The following is a 21,895-nucleotide window of genomic DNA, read 5'->3' as shown; positions in this document are numbered from 1 at the left end:
CAGGAAGGAGGTCAGACGCAATCATCTTGTCAATATCACCGACGACGAGAATATGTGAGAAAGAGGAAGGGGCAGAGGATAAAGAAGCGTCGGTGACGAATGCAGAAACGGAACACTCGTCGATAGAAGCAATGTGGCCTAGAGTCATGCCGCTTGGGATGAGTTGCGTGCACCAGCTAAAGTTCAGTATGGGTAGCGACGTGTGATTATCTGCAACTCTAATAAGCGTGTGAGGAAGAGCGACGTTTTTGGCGAATACGACGTCAACGATCGGGGTCAAGATGTAATCGCCATCGGGAATGGGTGAACAAGACCGCAAGTTCACATACATAACGGCTTGAGGAGGTAGCCTAACGTAATCCACTCAGCACAAGCGCGGTTGGCGTGTAGTAGGAGCGTCATGGTAGCACGGTAGGTCTAGCTGAAGCAAGCCGGTTCCACAGTCAATAAGGGCAGAATGGGCAGACAGAAAATCCATACCGAGAATGAGGTCATGGGAGCATTTCTCGAGCACGGCAAGGAGTACGCTTGTGGATCGGTCAGCAACACTTATTCGGGCGGAGCACATCCCTAGCACGGGAAACGTTCCGCCATCGGCGACACGAATGAGCGGTACTGTGGGTGGTGTTAGAACCTTCTTAAGGCGGCGACGAAGCTCCGAATTCATCACTGATATCTGAGCCCCAGTGTCCACTAGAGCGACAACATGTGCGTCATCCAGTTTAACGTCTATCAGGTTTCGTCTGGTCTGCAGTGTGGTCAGAGGATTTGGCAGGCGGGTCGTCGATGCAGCATCACCTCTGGGAGCTGCATCGTCTAGTTTTCCCGAGGGAGTCGTTCAATCGGCGACGTAGGGCGGCGAAATTGGGGCGAGCGAGATGATTGGCGACGCGACAACGGCGAACGGGACTGGTGACCACGTGGGGACGGCGAACGACGATACGGCATGGGGGGAGCGTCTTCAGCGGTGGTTTGGGGATGCTCGTGGTAGGGCTGAAATCGGCCATGATCCATGTCGGGGTGACGGTTGTTACGGTTGTTTCCATAGGGAGCCTGATACCAATACCACCGGCTGTTACAATGGCGGGCCACGTGTCCAATACGACGGCAATTAAAGCAAATTGGACGGTCATCAGCAGTCCTCCATTCGGCTGGGTTGCGAGTACGGAAAGGCGGCCTTTGACCTTGGGCGTACGAAAGTGAGGGACGGCGGTCGTTCGGCTGCGAAGGAGCTGCGGCGCACACAGAGTCCAGGCCAGCATTGGAGAGCTCCCGATGAACGATAGCTTGGACTAGTGGCACCATCTGGGAACTATGATCACAAGTACGGCCGCACATAGAAGCAGGAGACGCAGCATCAAGTTCACGTCGAATGATCTTCTTCACGTGATCCACGGTGAGCGGCGCCGACGGCTCAGGTACGTCTTCGCAGGACCACGTTGCTGCCGTGTTCGGAAGTCGAGCGAAGTTATTGGCAATGCGTCGACTTTTGGCGGCCTCAAAGCGCTTGCACTCTTGGATGATGGCATCGATGGTGTCGCAGTCCTTGCAGATTAGCAGGTTGAAGGCATCATCTGCTATGCCTTTTAACACGTGGCCTACTTTCTCAGACTCCGTCATGCTGTCGTCTGCTTTGCGGCAAAGGGCAAGCACGTCCTGTATATAAGTCAGGTATGACTCTGTCGCTGTCTGCGCACGAGATGCCAGCTCCTTCTTTGCTGCTGCCTTTCTCCCTGTGGACTTGCCGAACAGGGAACGCATCTTTTCCTTGCATGCATCCCAGCTCCCAATTTCCAGTTCATTATTCTGAAACCATACCTTCGCGGTTCCCTCGAGATAAAATAGTATGTTGGCCAACATGATCGTCTCATCCCAGCGATTATTCTTACTTGCACGCTCGTACAGGGATAGCCAGTCCTCGATGTCGACGTTGTCAGTCCCGCAGAATGTGCCTGGGTTCTTTAGCTGAGCCAGGACGACCGTTGTCGTTTGTGCCGCCTCGGTGGGCGCAGACACCTCTCCGCCATCGTGGATAAAGCCAAGCGTCGGCCGCTGCGGAGCTCCGTTGTACCGTGTGGGTACCCCGCACCTCCCACCAAAATGCCACGGGGATATGAGTAGCAAAAGGGATAGGAAAATTATATTTACAGGATATATACAAAGAGAGACGGCTGCAGGCAAGATGGCAGAACAACAACACGAGCGCTGCCCAGATCGTCGTCTTCACCGTCTTTTTTGCGCATTCTTCCATGCTCGGCATAGCGCGTAACAATATATTCGATGGAAAAGGCACAGCTTTGCAATTTTCCGACGCAACAACAATGGTTCGAGTCCTAAGGATGATTTAATCTGACTGATACTTTCTTGGCGGCTGTACCTGGAAGTGATGAATCTAGCGGCACGATTTTGTATTGATTCTAAAGTGTTGATCAAGTAAGCTTGGTGCGGGCTCCAAATAGCTGAGGCTATTCAAGTTTACTTCGAATGAAAGTTTCATAGGCTAGTTTTCGTGTCGATGGGGGGCACAGGGCCAGGTTGCGTCTGACGTAACCAAGTGATTTAGTAGTGTCGGTAGCCAATTTTGTGATGTGGTCGGTCCAGGTCAACTTGCTGTTAATGGTGATACCGAGATAACGATATGATTGAACGGTGGATAGGGTTGTAGAATTTAGGGAATACTGGTATTCCTTGTTAGAGTGCTTACGGGAGATCCGCATGACTTTACATTTGGAGATGTTAAGTTTCATAAGAGAATTGGAACACCAGGTTTCTATTAAATGTAAGTCTTGTTGAAGTATTGCATGGTCGGTTTGGTCCTTGATGCGACGATAAAGTACGCAGTCGTCTGCGAAAAGTCTCATAGAGGATGAAATGCCGTTAGGAAGGTCGTTTATGAAGATGAGAAAGAGAAGGGGACCGAGGACAGACCCTTGTGGTACGCCGGAGATCACGCTAGAAGTGCCAGAGCAATGATTTCCGACAGCTGTGTACTGGAGGCGATTTGTTAGGAAGCAATCAATCCATGACAGCGCGAGAGGGTCGAGATTGAGGCATGAAAGTTTGGCCAAAAGTCGCTGATGGGGAACACAGTCGAATGCTTTGGCAAAGTCTAGGTAGATGACGTCAGTCTGAATTGATGAGTCTAAGTTCAGGTGAAGATCAGTAACAAATTCAAAAAGCTGTGTATCGCATGACAAACCAGGCCGGAAACCGTGTTGATTGTGAAAAAAGAAGGAATGATCCCCAAGATGACATGCTATTTGTGAATATATTATATGTTCTAGGAGTTTACAGGCAATGCTTGTTAGAGAAATGGGACGATAGTTAGAAGGATCAGAGCGGCTGCCTGACTTATATACAGGTACCACTTTACTGATTTTCCAGTCATTTGGAAGTGAGCTATCGGTAATGGACTGGGTAAAAATTATTTGTAATATTTGACTGGAAATTTCTTTCGTACCTTTTAGTATCTTAGCAGAGATGTTATCTGGCCCGGGGGCACTAGAAGTTTTCAGGTTTTCAATTAGCTTCATAATGCCTTGAGAATTAATGATAATAGGAAGCATGCGGGGGAAACAGTAGCTGGGCAAATCAACGTCCTTTAGTGCAGACTCACGAGTGAAAACAGAAGAAAAATATGAGTTGATTACGTCTGACCGCTGATCAAGTGGCACATTTGTACCGTCAGGGTAAGTCAAAGAAATGTTGTTGGAGCGATTGTTTGGTTTCAGAATATTCCAAAATTTTTTTGGGTTGACACGAATAATGTTCTGCAAGTCGTGGTGGAAGAATTTCTTTTTGGATTGTTTCAAAGTGTTGGTGTATTCACGAAGGCATGTAAAGTACTTGTCCCACTTTAAACAAGATTTCGAGCGTTTCGCATCACGAAAAAGACGTTTTTTCTTACCTAACAGCCTCCTTAATGTATTATAAAACCAAGGCTTTCCTAAATCACCGCGAATGCGAACAAGGGGCACGTGTCTCTCAACAAGCGATAGTAACGTATTCTTAAATAGCATACAGTTTTCATCTACTGTACGAGAAGGAGCAGTCTGACGAAAAGAAAAAGAAAACTTGTTTAGTTCAGTATTGATTTTGCTGAAGTCTGCTTTGTTGTAGTCCCTAATCTGTTTTGTTGAGGGTTGTCGGATAGGAACTGCAATGCAGAGATTAAATAGTAGTAATTTGTGATCGCTTAGACCACCAACAGATGATAGCGATTTTATTATTTCAGGATCAGAAACAAGAACAAGGTCGAGAATGTTCCCCTCACGCGTTGGCATATCAACCATCTGAGTAAAATTGAATGTTAGGATCGTATCAAGAAAATCTTTGGATTGCCGGCTATGCGCATCTAGATCTTCCCAGTTAATGTCCGGAAAATTAAAATCGCCACACAGCATAAAATTCGCAGACGGGAAGCGTGAGTAAAGATCGGCTAGTACGGAATTTAGTTCATGGTTGAAAGAAACATCACGATTGCACGCTTCGTGCGCGACGGCGAGCTACGACGACGACGGCGATAACGGACATCGTGAGAGCCTCAGGAGCTACGCTCCTAAACACGAAACGTTACCGATGCCATTTACATGTGCAGAAGTCAAGCGTCCCCGGTAGAGCACAATTTGTGTGCCAACTGCATCTTTAGATCAGTGGCAGCAATGTCGCATAGACAATATCTGGAATGTGATAGTACCGGAAACTAGGTACACACTAAACAGAAAAACACCCAGATGGGCGTTTTTCACTTGTCCTCTAGCGCATTCCCATTTGTACATGTTTTTGCTCCCATAGAATGGGCGTTCGATAAAACTCCCATTTAGGTGGGCATTCCTTCGGCATACTACGGGAGTACCGTAATATGCCCACTTTACCCCCATTTGGCTGGCAGGCCTCAATGGGAGTTTTATCATTTCCAAATGGGAGCATTTGCGATGCAATTAAGGCGGCATTTAGGGCGTTTTTTGGTATTAATTAGAGAGTTTATGGATGCAATTAAAGGCGTTTTAGTTTACGTGGGGCGACCACGAAGCGAAATGCTTGGTGGCGATGGGTCACGCGCTTACACAGCACCCAACGGATCACCACAGGCCAAAATGTCGGACGCCGGACACCAAAGCTCAAGGGAACGGGGCCGACCGAGGAGCTGCCGCCCGAGCTTGCGTTTGGCCCGCACTACCGACGCTTGTAGCTATCGCCGGCGTCCGACACTTTAGCCTGCTGTATCCCGTCTGCCACTGCGTAAGCGCGGCGGCGTCCCGCCACGAAACATTTCGCCGCGTGCTCGCCACACGTGACACAATCGGCGGCCCTGGGAATTCACGAAGTCGTCGCTGCACTTCGACTTCCTTTTCCTTTCACTGATCGCAGAGCCCCTCTTGGCAAACCTTGTGCTGTCATGAAGTCGTCCTCGCGAAAATGCTAGTAATCGGCAATGCCTCCGAGGTCAGCAGGGGCCTTCCGAGAGCAGATGCTACTCGCTGAGAGGAAAAATACACGACACACACACACACACACTAAAGAGAACAACATTTATTATACACCAAATGTGACAAATATAATAAAATATGTTCTTTCTGCCAAATCAAAAGCATTGCTTGTACCATTAAAAAACTGTCTGGATTAAAAAAAACTACATCATAAACATGCCAGTCAATACTATTGTACACGTCCTAACACAATAAAATTAGTGAACGCAAGAAACGACAATTTAAGAAATCTTATTTCGTCCCATATTGAACCATAAATACAGAACCATTTGTTTGAACTGTTACTTTGGGCAGACATTCCACAATATTGCAGCCTATATATATGTTGAACTTGCATGACTAAGCTACCCAAAATTAACAGTGGACTATAGAATGAGGCCGACCAGCGGTGGTATTTTGCATGAACTAGCACAAAACATACGATGATAAATACCTAATACTAAATTAAGAAATTGGGACTTATCACGCAAACGAGCTAAAACATTTGGTTTAGTGATTGCGTTGCATTTTTTAGCAGGTTACTAAAGATTAAAAATTTATTTATAGTGTTTTATGAGCCAAAACCATCATATGATTCTGAGACACGCCGTCGTTGGAAGGGACTCTGGATTAAGTTGGGCCACCTGGGATTCTTTAATGTACGTTTAAATATAAGTACACAGGTGTTCTTGTATTTCGCTCCCATCTAAATGTGGCTGCCATGGCCGGGATTTGATCCTTGGTCTTTTTGTTTATGACTAGATTTGTGAAAGTTCCAAACAGGGTCCCCTATATACAGGGTGATCATTTTTAAGTTTTACACAATTCTTAAAAATAACCTGTTGCAGATATAATAATTCTAGTCCTTAGCTGTATTTCTCAGAGATGCGGACATTACTTTCACGACAAATCGTAGCACATATTCAGCTAATTAACAAAAATCCACTAATTATCTTTTGAATTAAATACATTACGGCCGATATTGCAATTTACGAATTGTAGCCGGTGAGTTTGCAAGGCATACCCACTTGGAATGAATTTCCATAATGACACCAGTTTGGAGATATATGCCATCAAACTTGCCCTAAAAATGCACTGTTTATCAACTTACATTTTTAACAAAATGCTATCTTCTCCACTGAAGCACAAAAGTAACTAGAACATTCATGTATTTCGTCCCACACTTTGGAAATAATATCTCGAAACTGGTGTCATCCTGGAAATCCATTTCAAGTAGATACGTCTTGCAAGCTCTCTGGCTACCATTTGTCAATTGCAATATGTGTTGTAAACTAATCAGTTAAGAAGTTAATTACTGAAATTTTCATTAACTAATTGAATATATGTTTCGATTTCTTGTGCTAGTAATCCGCCTCTTCAAATAGTCCAGCTCAAGGACAAGAATTATGCTGTCTGCCACAGGAAATTTTTAAAAATTCCATAAAACTTAGAAACGATCACCCTGCGTATTTATTTTCTAATAGTGCATGAGTTGTGTTCTGCATGGACACTTTAGCATGGCTACCTTGTTTAGTTGAATATTGTGCAAGCAGTGGTTTTTTCATCTACCCAGTGCAAAATATTAAGCCAGCATTGTAACATGTTGCAAATGGAGTCACGAATAAGTACCTTCCCTGATCATATCCAACAGTAGCAACTTTAGATGAAATAAGTCGTGCTTTCTCATGTTCAAGTGCCTTGTTCTAAGATATTGTCACAGTATGTAATGTAACATATCGAACGTAACAATATCAAATCCTCCTTCTCACATTGGCCTCCCATCGTGTGATCCCCCAAGCTGAGGTCATTTGAAATTGCATTTAATTGCACTTGAAACAGCATATCGCTCTTACTTAAGAAGCACATCCTATTGCAGTCACCATCCAGATATAAAATACTTGTCTGCATCAAGCTGTGAGGCAGCAGCACATTTTCTGAGGAAAAAGCCTACCTTTTCTATTGAATTGGGCTGCGTACTCGGAACACTACTATGCAGTTGCAGACAGGACTGGTAGTGTAGCAACCGTAACAGTGTGAACTTACATAAAGGAGCAAAACTGCGTGAACTTCAAATCATTATTCTCTCTAAGGAACCATGCTTTCCAATTATAGCATGGGGATAAAGTAACTGGCAAGCAAATCTGCATTTCATTCAAGTAAATACCATACTATTCATGCTACCTTGCAGGGTGCACACTACATTCCCTTCAAACGTGAATTTACGACCTTGCCACAAGTTGCTAATTGTATTGGTGTATCGTTGATCGAGAGTGGTATAACGGGATATGTACGCCTCAGCCTAGAGCACATGTTTCGACAAGGAGACTTGGCTGGTCGAACAGGGAATGGCTCAGGCTAAATCCATTTGTTCCCTTGTAAAGATGTTGGCTTCAGCTTGTGACCTTCTTTGTTGGCCAACTCTTGAACACTAATGTCGCAACCTTCCTGTTTGCCCTCGTCTTGTTCAGCCTATTGCTGCACACAGAAGCTGCATTTTCTTTTAAAAACATTCAATGAGGTCAAGGGCTTTGTGCATGGCAGTGTCTGCAAACAATTTTTTTTTCAATGAATGACAGTTTTGGTGCCTTTCTTGAGCATTCAATAGGGAAGAACCAAAAATTAAGCTAACAGACTGGCTATGCCAACAAGTAACCATGACACAGGGGAAATCAAGCTCTCTATGGATGTGGAGTGCCATTTCTTCATTTCACACCATGCTTGGGGTCAGCAGGACTTCCTAAAATTGAGAAAGTTTTTGTAATGAAATACATATTAAAAGTATTCTGTTTATAATCTAAAAAAAGTCTATTTGGAAATTCATATTTAGGTGGGACCAGCACCAAGTAAAAAGACAAAGTAAGGGCTTATAGAAAATGACACGCCATGCTGAATAACAACTGATTTAATTTTACAACAGACAAACAGTCAAGTACTCTGGAATGCTTGATAAAAGCCATAAAAAACCTAAGAAGCAGGGAGCAGTTACACACAATAATGTATGTGCATGGAAAATGCACCTGGTCATTGGTTTGCAAACAAGTATGCCATTTCCTTATCAGTTCACAAAACAGGTCCTACACTGAAACATTTTTCCTTCAATTTGGCAATTCTGTGGGCTTTGATTATTGCTTGGGTGAGTTGGTTGCTCTTCTTACTGCTATTAGAGTATGGTGAAGTGCAATAGATGGGACAAGGTTAGGCGAGACAGACGGGACAAGCGCAACTGACAGCTGAACATTTATTGGAAAATTTCGCTGCAGCAGGACATGCGCCCACGACACCCCGAAACAAGGAACAAACAGAGCAGGCACAAAAAAGAAAGAAATATGGCAAAGATCGCTAACAACGCATTCACACTCTCTTATGAATGTGATGGTAATTGGGAAGGACGTGTACGCTGTCAACTGCGCACGACTGGCCCAAGGGGAATAAACAAGAAAACAGAAATAGAAGAACTAGCTGAGCTGTGGCTACTTATGAGTCGCACTTCTTTGGTTAAAGTGCCCCCAAAGCCACAATAACACACTTTTGCACTGCAAGGCAAGATCCCTCATTTCTCCTTATTTAAAGGAGAAATTTAAACACCTAAAGTACTGTCGCAGCCTGTCACTCAGGCACTGGTCAGTCTGTCCCAAGTAAACATGACCACAGTTTAACGAATCCTGTACACGACAGAATTAGCGCATGGGACATCTGACACTCACGTTTCGTCATACAGTATTTCCTAATTTGACTACTCGTGACGCATTTGCACAGTTGTGCCGACTTGCATGGCACAGAAAACACAAGATCCACCCATACTTCCCTGCTACTTTCCTTAAGTTGTGTGAAACCTCAGCAACACATCCACCCCTTCAAGGGGGCAACACTTATGTGCGTAAGGTTTCACACAACTTGATGAAAGTCACAGGGAAGTATGGGGTGGTTCCTGTGTTTCCTGCACCATGCAAGTTGGCACAACTGTGCAAACGCATTATGGGTAGTCGAGTAAGGAAATACTGTACGAGGAAACACGAGTATCAGTATGTCTCATGCGCTACTTCTGTCATGTGCAGAATTCCTTCAAGCAGCGGTCGTGTTTACTTGGGACAGACTGGCCAGTACCTGAACGACAGGCTGTGACAGCACTTCAGTTGTTTGAAATAAGAAGAAGTTGGATCTTGCCTTGGACTGCAAATGTTGCGGTTACTATATGTAGTTGAAGAATGTGGAAGTTGTAGGCCATGGAGAAACAAAATTAGAATGCGAGCTTTTTGCAGCAGTGTTAATTGAAAATTATTTTCAATTCTGGATCTGATACGTGAGTTAGCGTGGCTTTGGTGGCACTTTAAACAAAGAAGCGCTATTCACAGGTAGCCACAGCTAAGCTAGTTCTACTTCTGTTTCATTTTTGATGTCTCTTGTGCCAGTTGTGCGCAGTTGACCAGCGTACACATGCTTCCCAATTATCACGTTTGAAGAAAAGATCGTGCACATGTTGTTAGCAATTTTTGCCGTATTTCCTTGTTTTTTTTGTGCCTGCTTTGTTTGCTGCTGGTTTCAGGTGTCTTGGGCACATGCAGCATTGTCCTGGTGCAGCAAAATTTTCCAATAAACGTTCATAGTTGTCAGTAGAGCTTCGCCCGTCTGTCTCACCTCATATTGTCCCATCTATTGCACTTCACCGTACTCTAATATGCATCACCAACTGGCCCAAAGTTCTACTTTCTGAAGTTTTTATTGCTACTTCGCACTTGTCAAAGTCAGGCCAACAGCCATACTGCATACAATGTAGAGCTATATGGACTGGCAGTTCATGTCATGGATTTATTCGGCTTAATGGCATCACAGAAAGTAAACAAAGATGACAAGCAGGACACAAGTGCCTACTCTCAACTCTAGCGTTAATAACAAAACAGAAATCGCACATAACATGTGGTGATATGAAGTGACGTCATTCATTCAAAAACAATTTCTTCATCCAATGTAACTGAGAATGAGCGATGCATTTGTCCTTTGCATTGTGAATCTGCCAAAGCTTAATTATCTTATGAACTCTCTGGTCATAATTTCTGTTCAATGCAGAAGTTTGGGCTTCTTTGTGATAACGGAACTTGGACATCATAACAAGCAGGAAAGAACGCGAACACGAAGAGAGATAGACTAGCGCACATCCAGTCTGTGTCTCTTTGGGTCCGCATTCCATTGTGCTTGTTATGATGTCCAAGTTCCATAATTTTAGGCTATAACGAGTTTTGTGGAACACAAGAATGAACCAGCATTTTTTAGAGTATGTTGCAATGTGCGGATGAGATTTGTTAGGCACAAGCGTGATTCACCCCAATCTCAAATTAATACAATATAGGCATAACAAGATGGCGATGGCCAACTGTACACAACTTCTGTTGCACAGTGCATCACCTCCTTCAAATCATGCCACACACAACAACCAAATTGTTTTCCTGGCTGCAGTATTTTTTCTCACATCAGAGCAAATCTCTGTTCACAAGCTTCCTACAGAAAGAAAAGCATTTAGCCCATAGGGACCAAGTGCGCTTTTGCCCATGAAAAAGCACAAGAGCATACGAAACAACTGCGGCCATTTTTTACTTGGCTCATCTCATTCATTATATTCCATCGTCATGCCTAATTCAGTTGTGCAAATCATATTTTCACAGGCCCTTGTTAGGACGGTTTTGTGCTGTGACAAAAAAAAGGCAGAAGTAAAAAATAAAGAAGGTTGGTTGTGGCTTACGGCATAATATGCATCCGGCAAACTAGGCCACAAGTGTTGTGTACAGTCTGGAATCCTCAAAAGGTTGTGCCTACATTGGACAGATGGGATGCTGTATTAATGCGTGTCAGGACTTGTTGCTGGGCTAGTTGGTTCATCTTATTCCGTAGTGTTTAGACGCAACCAAGGACGGAAAAAAGTCAGGACAGGAAAGAACGCTCTTTCCTGTCCTGACTTTTTTCCATCCTTGGTTGCGTCTAAACACTACGGAATTAATGCGTGATTGGGGGAGCATGACTCATCTGTGTGAAACAACCTGCCCTCATGCATTCTGAAGCACTAACAAATGTGGCAGCAGTACTGTGTTCAACAAAACTCACATTGTAGCCACGCATCATGACCAGACAGCATGCCAGGCAATTGTGGCTTCTGAAACTTAAAAAGAATGACAAATGCATCAGTCATCTATCAGTTGCACTGCACGAAAAATTTTAATAGATAACATCACATCATATCACCACTTGTTATTATATATTGTCTGTTTCTTGATTATAAAGCTTGAGGTGAGAGCTGAGGCTTGTGTCATGTGTGCACATCTTTGTTCACTTTTTGTGGTGCCATTACACCAGAATTGGGATAACCAAATGGCCACACGCTGCTTTTGTCACATTATAGTGGTGCCCGCAAAGCAGGAAGACAATGCACATAATACCACGCCATGTCAGCATGCCCACTCTTTGCACACACAGCAGATTACCTCTAGAACAAGGTGCGCAGGCTGCATATGTGCTCAGCTGCATCGACAGCCATGTGCGGCGATGGCTGCGCTAGAAAAGAGGACGTGCACACCAATTAACTGCCCCCTTGGGCCCCTTTCAGGGCCCTCTTAAAAGCTAAGTTTGTAATTTCTTGTTTCTGTTAGAGGCTAGTGCAAACAAATGAATTTGTCTTATTCCCATTAGGAAATCTTGTAGATTAGGTAGACAATTTATGAAAGCCATAGAATTATTACTTTTCACCTTTCTGTCGGAATATCGTACAAATGCATAAGCAGTACTTATCACCTTGTTTCATGTAAGATTTTTTCCATGCTGAAAGAAAGGCATACATTTAAAAAATAAGCTTGGTTGCAACGTGTGAAGGAATTGTGTGAAGTCACATAAAGGGTTGCTGAAATAAAATATAGTCGCGACCTTCCTGTGACTGACTTTATCTAACACAGTGAAAAGAAAAATGACCTTTTAAACAACAGACTCAAAAAGAAGAAAAAAACCCACAGCACATTATTACAAGAACTGCGGCGCAATAACACCCAAGGACGACACAAAGAAACGACCAGGACGAGCGCTGCACTTACAATTGGTTTTATTGTAGCCAATTTCACATATATTTCATTACACAAACGTCATTAGCTGCACATGCGTAGAAAGACCATCTCTTTATCTGTGAGTTGTATCGATGGCATGCTAACACACCTTCCCCCCCCCCCAGCCGGGAAATATGTTCTGCTTCAATAATTTCTCGAGTGAAGCGCGATTTGCTTTTCATAATGACAGACGTGTTAGGTAGGTCAGGTGAACAATCCTTACATGTTAAACAATGACAAGCCAGGAAACCTTGAAAGTCTTTCCCTTTATGCACGTTTTTCACGTAGTTTCCATGCTCCCTAACACTTAAGCTAACGTTGACGCATCTCCCAGATTGGCCAACATACACCTTTCCGCATCTTAGAGGGATTTCGTAGACTACACCTTCTGCACAATCAACAAAGGGTGGAGGGTGCCTATGTGTTGTGCCGCAGGCTTGCTGCTTTCTTGCCTATGGGTCGGTCATTGTGCAGAGCTTGGACAGCCTGTTAGGTGTGGTGAATACAACTTTTACGTCGTACCACTGGGTCACCTTTTTCAGGTTGTGTGAAAGCTTGTGAACATACAGTATCACCATGCAGGCAGAAGGTAGCTGTGATACCGTATGTACACAAGCTTTCAGGCAACCTGAAAAAGGTGACCCAGCGGTACGACGTAAAAGTCGTATTCACCGCACCTAACAGGCTGTCCAAGCTCTGCACAATGACCGACCCATAGGTAAGAAAGGAGCAAGCCTGAGGCACAACGCATAGGCACCCTCCACCCTTTGTTGATTGTGCGGAAGGTGTAGTCTACGAAATCCCTCTAAGATGCTGAAAGGTGTACGTTGGCCAAACTGGGAGATACGTCAATCTTAGGATAAGTGTTAGGGAGCATGCAAACTATGTGAAAAACACGCATGAAGGGAAAGACAAGGTTTCCTGGCTTGTCAATGTTTAACATGTAAGGATTGTTCACATGACATACATAATACGTCTGTCATTATGAAGAGCAAATCGCGCTTCACTCGAGAAATTGTTGAAGCAGAACGTACTGCCCGGCTAGAGGAAAGGTGTGTTAGCGTGCCATCGATACAACTCTCAGATAAAGAGATGGTATTTCTACGCATGTGCAGATAATGACATCTTTGTTGGATAGTGCATATATATGTGAAATTCGCTACAATAAAACCTGTTACAAGTTCACCGCTTGTCCTGGTCATTTCTTTGTGTCGTCCTTGTGTTTTATTGCGCTGAAATTCTCGTAATAATGTACCAATGTGCCCAACTCGCCACAATATTCATGTTTTAAGCGTTGTATGTGGGCGTCTTGGTTGCAAAATAACCTAAGTCTTGCATCCTAGTCTGGTGCGTAAGACATAAAAGGCTCTTAGTGGAGTCACCTGATGCTTTTATATAGGTTATTTAGTTTGCATGATCTTCCACAGAAGTAGCTGTAGGCACTTTTGCCGCAATGAAAGTACTGTTCACAGTATTCGTCGCGGGGAGCGCGGCTTGCCACTTGTAGCGGTCACAGATATTGATCGCCGACTGTGCCAAAATATGCAGCGGTCTGAGTAAAATCACTAACCAAAAGAAAAAGACATCACTTGGGTTCAAGAAACGAGACAGAGTAACCCGAGAAATAGTTCAAGGCTCCAATACACAAACTGTCGCTCTGAAGAAATGGTGTTTCTCATAACATTTTAATACAGTCCCTAATTTAGTACAAGTTTTCGTATGATGTTTTGGTTTCTTCTACACTACAATGATGTTGCTTGTTAGACACTGGTGTTTTGATGTGCACATTCTTTTGTATTGCTATAAAGACAACTGTGAAAAAAGATTTGCCTTTGTAACTAAAGTTTGGAGACAGTGCCTGTCAGCTCATATTTTAATCTGTTTTTCATTTCATCTGTGCAATTACACCAAACGTAAACTACAAAAATACCCGTAGTCAGAATCACAAAGGTACACACCTGTGTAATGATTCTGCTGAGATCCTAGGAGTGGTCAGCCACACAATGCAGCACAGGTAGAATGGCATCCTGAGTTAAAACAAAATAATAAGAATTGTAAGATGCATATCAAAAATTTTATGCTGTGAGGCATTTCGCATGTATACTAATCACCACATTTGCATGCAAAACAGTTTTGCAGAATAGTTAAGCAAGGTAAATCAATGTCTGGCCACGGGACTGTCAGCCAGTGCTACTCATGGCAACGGTGGCGTATATAGCATATCGTTTCAAGTGCAGCTTTTGCAGGGTACATGAATTCAAGAAAACTTAGGTTCACATAACACATGAGACCTACAGTTAGAAGGATGTGTTACATCCAGCACCAAGGCCACGAGTGGCACTGCCTAACGCTTCCAGTGCCAGACTTAGTACACACGCAGAAATTTGCAACAAAGTGAACAGGAGGAAGAGCTGTTGATTTAACTCAATAAAAGATTGCATGCTTCATGCAGATGTGAATACAGCTCCTATCAGCAACGAGTTGTCCTTTGGTCCACTTCACTTCTGTTCTTTTTTTCTTTCCTTGTCTTCATTGTTTGTTGGTGCCATATGGTTGTGACGAGCAGCTCACTTCCTATTCTTGTTTTACTACATGGTGTAAAATCATCCAAACGTGCTTAAGCCTCTTAAGAGTAAACTTCAACCATTTTGTTTGAACAATATTTTTCTCTTTGTGCCACACCTTAATGTACTGCTAAGAAATGCTAGACAATGCTATACAGAAGAACCTACATCCACACAATCACACATCTGAATAAAACTGCACAGTCTATGACTTAAAGATGTATACATACACATTTTATACATGTCTACAATGAAGATATATGTTACTGTTCTAATATGCACACTTAGCATACTGCATAACAGTCAACTGGTTCCAAAATGTTTTTTTTGTTATCACACATACGATGGCTCCAATTACAAATTTAATTCTGGCAGTGACTGAAGACACTCCCAAAAACTTTCTAATGCAATCAACGAGAATTTTCAAATTTAGAGCAGTTGGACACAAATAAGGCAAATAGTTTTATAATCCTAAACAACGAACTGTTATTGTATATGATGGTAAAAGGCCATGCTCCTGAAACATCAGCACTGTTTATCATATAAGCACATTATTATATTTTTACTTACTTTCCTAAGGATTGCGCTGAGTGATCTGCTCATGTGAAAATGTTTATGCATAGCTGTGTCGTGTTATCACTTGCGTTTTCACATTTGTATTAATGCTACTTTATGTGCATGCAAGCGTGCCCATACTACCTTAAGCTGAAGGCCAAACACTATGCTTACACGGTACATGCATTTCATAATACTAAGCAGTGGACTTAGAGAATGAGCAACTGTATTAAAAAGTGTGGTTCTTTGGACACACATCAAATGACATTTGCCTGGAAAACAAACATTTTGCTAAAATCATGACTTACTCCAATTGGTACTAAGCATAAAGCATCAATCAAGAAACTTGCATTTACCAGACACCACTATAGACACTAGGACCTCTTTGGCTTATTCACAGTCTGGCACAATGTGCTTAAGCTGCTTGTAAACCCTGGAAAGTGTTCATGAAACTTTTTTTAAATAGATGGGAAAACTTGAGAAGGACCGAAAATTAGGGTCGGTGAAGCAAAGCAACTTTTTAAGAATTCCACTCTGTTTATATGCATATGTTCTATGCATATGATGGTGAAGGAAAATGATGTACTTGAACTGTGTTTTTAACACGCAATACTAGAGAGCACAGTTTTGCAATAATGTGATAGAGGACAATGATAATAATGCCACACAAAACAACCTAGTGAATATTTTTTAAAACTAATTGCACAAGGTTTTCGTCGTTATTCTGATGCACACATCTGCACACTGTGCACCAAGTCTTGTCGGTTTTATTTTTGTCACATAGTAATTTACATGATACATTTGTCCTCAAATACGTCATGTTGGGCTCCTTCAGCATTTTTATTTTCTTACTGGAACACACATGCTTATATATGTCTTCTGCCCCATGGAACAGGTGTCACGGCATTCCCTCTAACCGAAGCCACAAAACTAGCCATTGCAGGTAAAAGATACAGGGTAAAAAAAAAACTAGGTAAGAGCCTACCTATGCCTCTGTTGCTGAAAAGGGGAACTTGGAAGGCGTCTGATGTCCGGCTATGAAGCTGCTTCATCCTTACAGCTGGCAATGAAACGGCTGCAGTCTTGAAACACAAGTGAAAAATTAGACACAGCAATGTTACATAGAGCCCGCAACAGCATAGCCGCAAGTTGATACGGGATTACTTCCGCTGCTACGCTGAGTTTTGTATGCTGCTCAGCTTACATTATTGGTAAACTATGCTTGCCAAAATTTTATATTTTAACAGGCTTTACTCTTTACAACAAAAGCCGTTACCCAACTCATGCCCCTATGCACTTAAGCCATGAAATGTTTACTGATCACATAAACTGAATGGCTTCCAAGACAAATTATTTCGGTCAAGAGGATGCATAATTAATGAGTGTCACTGACATTGAATACCAAGGTAGTATCTCTTTTTACAATAGACAATGGCGGACCTAAAGCACATTTTTGTCAGATTTGGGTTGATCAGCCAGCCATTCTTTTTTTTTACCAGCAGCAGGAATTGAGTTAATATTACTCGTGCACAGTACGATCACACTGTCAAGTGTGATAAGATCCTGAGTTTGAAAGGGCGACATTGTATGCATTTGGTATGTAGAAATCAAAACTGAATATCTGTACGCAATGGTGCAGCAGCAAAACAAACATTAAACAAGTCAAGGCATCCAGTGCACAGAGCGGGCAGTCGAATAATAACATTGTACAATCGCCGACTATATAGATATTGCACAGTGCTTGCATGGGAGGCGTAGTCACTGCATCAGCAAATAACACAGCCACCGCGCTACGTTCCCTTGATCTATCACCGCCAGCGCTGTCACGTAAATTAATGTTTGGTCAAGCCAACCGCATCGTTTTCTGCTCGCGAAGGGTAGAAAGACGGCGTATTCGGTAATGTGAACGGTAATCTAAAGACCAAAGTCGACGGGTGCTGGCTCCCCAAGCTGCGCGGCTAGGCGCAGCAATCGCGCACTGCCTGCACAATCAGCGGCGTGGGCGCAAAGAGACAGACGCCGGCCCGGAGCGTACCGGCAAATCTACACAGTGCACGCTTAGTAAGCGACCTACTGCACACAACCGTACGAGGGGATTGGCGCCACGTAAGCGGCAGCTAGCAGATACCGCGCACAAAGAAGCGCCGAAACCCGCACACACGCGCGTCGCAGTAACGAGTTGACACATTTTAAGGCCGCGGTTAGGCGGCGAAGCTTGGCGGCTTAGCTCACCCCGCACTGCACGGAACTTCTCTGGCAGTGGCTTGCGCTTGGGGAAACATCACGAACGCTCACAGCCATCCTATTAACAGACCTCGAAGACATCGCAAAGTTCCTCATCATCTAAAATCATGTTTTCTAACTACTCTCGCTCCACTCTAAGCACTCGCTTCGAATACGACAAAGCTCTCACAAACACGGTGATCGTGCAAGGCAGTTTGCAAAATGGTTCGGGACGGCCAACTGTTGCACTGAGGCCTTCAATAAGTCGTATCAGCGCCTCTGAACACATATGCATACACAGAACGTGCAGCGGTCATTGAAAATCACTTACCGTGGAGTCTTGGCTGTTCGAAACTGCGGGAGACACCAACGACGGCAGAACAATGCGCCGACGCTGGTGGTAATGGCTGCCGCTTGGTCGCTTCGAGCGCGCGCACTCCGAAGACCCGTCGGCGCGGCGTTTCGAAAGTTTCGGTACGGTGGCGTAGTTTCGGGTTTGGCGCGGCATTCTCTGCAGCACCTGCAGCGCTAGCGCGGCTACTCCAAACAGAAAAACAACGCGGACGCACATTGCGCGGGATATTTCAAATCTGAGTGCAGAAATTCTACTGAAATTGTCGCTCGGGGTGACAGCCATGTTGGTCATGGCAGGCGGCACCTGGCGGCTGAGTTCTTTAGCTGTTTGGCTCGGGTTAGATATGGGCGTATTCAGCACTCCCTATCTACCCAACGCCAGTTATTTTTTGAGAACCCCCATTTTACTACCGCAACATCCCCTTAATGTTCATCTGAATGAGGTCGAGGGTAAAATAAAGGTTCTAGCTTGTTTTACGCCATCTCGTGGGAGTAACTGTTTTGAGCTTGGGAGGAAAAAGGGCATGTCAGCTGTTAAAGCGCCCATATGGGCTAATTTGTGTTTACAGTGTACATGTTTAAAATAAAGAAAACGTGTGTACCGCTTTCCTTGTATCACTTGAACTTTTCCTGCTATTTTATTCATTATAATCTAAAGATATTTTCCAATCTATCTAATTTCAATAATACGCAACGATAAAAACCGGTGACGCTGCTTACCAGAGTGGATGGATAAGAACCATAAGTTTTCTTCTCAAGATGATCTTGAGAAAGGAGTGTTGGCGGCAACAAACGGCAGTTCACCCATTTGACGTTTGTTTCGGCAATGTACGCGACCACGACGAAAATATCCACAGGATTGTCGCTGCGGCAATAGAGTAAAAACGGTTAAGGTACAGTGGAATGCTGCCATTCAGCTCGAATATATCCGATGGACGTAATCCTGATTACTAAATTATTAACGGTGGTACAACAACTGTCAATAATGACTACCGCAAAAAGATATTATATTCAGTATGCAGGCACGATGGAACTTTTTGGGTAACGCTTCTGGTCAGTGGAAGCGAATAACCCTGTAATAGTGGTAACGCGTTGTAAATTTATGAGCGATTATAGGAATATGGCATTCCGTAATTCGTCATGCACGCTCTACCACATAGCGAACAAAAGTGTGACTATTGAAGCTCGCTCGCTCGTTGGAAAATATCATATTGCGCAAAAATATCCTATCGCGCCCGACGGGCGTTGAGGGTCGGATGGAAAGCGTGAGATGGTTATTTGTTCAGGATCGTGGCTTGATGAGCGCTGAATGTGAGAGGCAAAGTAATAAAATCGCGCAAAGTGTGGCGTCAGGTTAGCGCGCGGCATTGTAATACAGCGCGCGATGCAGGGGCGGAGGGGGGCGGTGGAGGTGAGCGCGCATCTCATCCGATAGCCTACCGTGCTGGCGCTTGGCTGTACGTGCGGGTCAGCGCGTGTACTACCTGTGACCTATCTTGGAGGTAATGTCGGGCGTGTGCAAACTTGGGGGAGCCGATAAGACTGATTGCTGCATGTGTGCTGGAGGTCGCGCTATCTCAAGTTTCAGATACGCAATGAAGCGAGAGGCGGCGGAAGCGTTCGCTCTCCCTTGTTTACCCTCTTCATCAGGCGAAAGTGGTAACAGGGAGCGTTTGCGGTCATCGAATGACACCTCTTTATGTCAAATTTGCGCGTGCGACACCATGATTCCTAATTTATCATTAAAGAATGTTTACTGCAATCGATACGGCCGATAAGGCCTACAAATTCTACTTCGTAATGCTGTTCTGCCCCTATCATACTTAAGCTTCCGGGCGAAACGGAGTTCTTTTTTTTGTATTCTCATGCAGCCAAAGACTTAACTGAGGAAGCTAAACACGTTTAAGTGAGCAGTAACAATTCAAGTACGAAAGTAATAGCTTTATTTCGGTGACGTCACATGTACGTGCGGATACTTGGATGTGGTCCGGAAATTTTAGAAAATGAAAGTTCGGACATGAATTTCCAATTCAATATAAGCCCATTACCGCAAGATAACCGCAAATATCTTTTTGAAAGAATACTCGAACAGCCTCAGCCTGATTTAGTTTTCTGGGCAATAATAAGCAATGGCTGGCTGCGGTGAAACACGAGGCGATCTCTGCTATATGACTTTTTCGAAATGCAGACGCGCATATTCTATGTCTGGCCTCCAATTTACTGGGAATACTAACATGGCTCGTTGAACCAGTGCAACTAACAGTCAATACTGGTCCTGCACTGAAAGGAACATTAAAAATAAGGTACTACCAGTGCTACCAAATATACCAGGACAAAGAAAAGGACAGGACGAGCGCTCACCCAGTCCTTTACTTTGTCCTCGTATCTTTGCTAGCGCTGGAAATAGGTAATTCGTCGTGTTCGTTTAAGGGCACGACATTATTTAAGGAATTATGAAGTTTGGGTCTTCAACTGTACTGCCGAGGCGCAGTAGTACGAAAGCGCTTTCACGAATGAACACACGATTTTTTTTGTCGCGCAGCTGAATTCGGTAGATACCATGGAAGATATTGTTTTTATTCCAGAAACGGGGAAATACTGCAGGCGTTTTGGCTCTACCCTGTAAAAGTAGTTGTTAACAACCAACTGAATCAATCAACTGAGGAGGGCTCTTGGTGCGCGTTAATTGGTACGATACCTTCACATTGAAACTAATGTTCTTCTTTCGTCATCATTTTTAGCACTGTTTCGCCATAAAAGCAATTGAAGGCAACAGAAAACCAACGAACCCGCAACTATATTCCTATAGCTACCTATAATTATTTTTGTAAATGTCGGGTCTGTGATTTCAGGAGCAACAGCTCAAAAATCGAGCACGCGGTTTCATGTGTTTTTTCACTTTTTTTCACGGGCACCACATATATAGTTTTCGCAGTAACTAGCTGTGCTTTGAGATGGTGCCACGAGCTTTATTGCGGCGTGATTACAATTTCCGTACCTTAAATTAGCATGTTGTAGCTTTTATAGTGTTCTTATGGTGCTGAGTCTGTTAAATTATGTCTTGATATAAGTTTATGCGGCTTTTACACAAAATCAGCGCTTGTGTTTGCCTTTTTTGCCTACGGTCTGCGTAATAGTTGCGCTGTATATTTAGTAGTAGGTATATGTATATGTAGTATGTATTGCGTATATGTACGAATCTACGTGCCAAATTTAGGTGCCTGGAAATCTTGCTTGAGTAGACATGTATTTCACAAATTGCCCAAATAAAATGGTCAGTGACAAAGAATATCTCACCTGATTACATCAGCTAGAAACTCCACACTTGCGTCAGACAGAACTGAATGAAACAGTATTGTATAACTTGGACGGTGTGTATCATTCTTCTTGCCATTTATCAAACTGGAAAACATCTACAAGGCAAACAAAAGATGAATAGCAAAGTGAAATGACGAGGGCTGTTCCTCTAGGGTTTAATTATATCCATCTATCTCTGTTTTTTTCTTTCCTGTTATTAAAACTTATGGCATCGAAGAAAGAAACGCAATTAGGATTCCTAAATATATGTCTATGGACAAAGTTATTGGATGAATAAAGCAGGATAACAACAAAGCAATATTTGCTTTTGTGAAGTGCCCTGTTTACCGAAAAT

General features: G+C 43.5%; 1 long non-coding RNA gene across 2 annotated transcripts; it reads right to left on the bottom strand.

Annotated features, from left to right (window-relative positions):
- Positions 1 to 5,557: 5,557 nt before the first annotated feature.
- On the bottom strand, positions 5,558 to 18,396 carry LOC119448353 (uncharacterized). 2 transcript variants are annotated; one of them, XR_007466524.1, is made up of 6 exons: positions 18,221 to 18,396; positions 16,652 to 16,748; positions 14,506 to 14,574; positions 11,562 to 11,616; positions 11,203 to 11,272; positions 5,558 to 8,205 (listed from the first exon to the last, which is right to left on the bottom strand). It is a non-coding gene; the product is annotated as an uncharacterized LOC119448353 (long non-coding RNA). The 2 variants fall into 2 exon arrangements; XR_005191061.2 differs by lacking the exon at positions 11,203 to 11,272.
- Between the last annotated feature and the right edge of the window lie 3,499 nt (positions 18,397 to 21,895).

Source organism: Dermacentor silvarum, chromosome 4 (assembly GCF_013339745.2).
Source record: "Dermacentor silvarum isolate Dsil-2018 chromosome 4, BIME_Dsil_1.4, whole genome shotgun sequence".
Classification (NCBI taxonomy): Eukaryota; Metazoa; Arthropoda; class Arachnida; order Ixodida; family Ixodidae; genus Dermacentor; species Dermacentor silvarum.
This window is presented reverse-complemented; position numbering and strand designations above follow the sequence as displayed.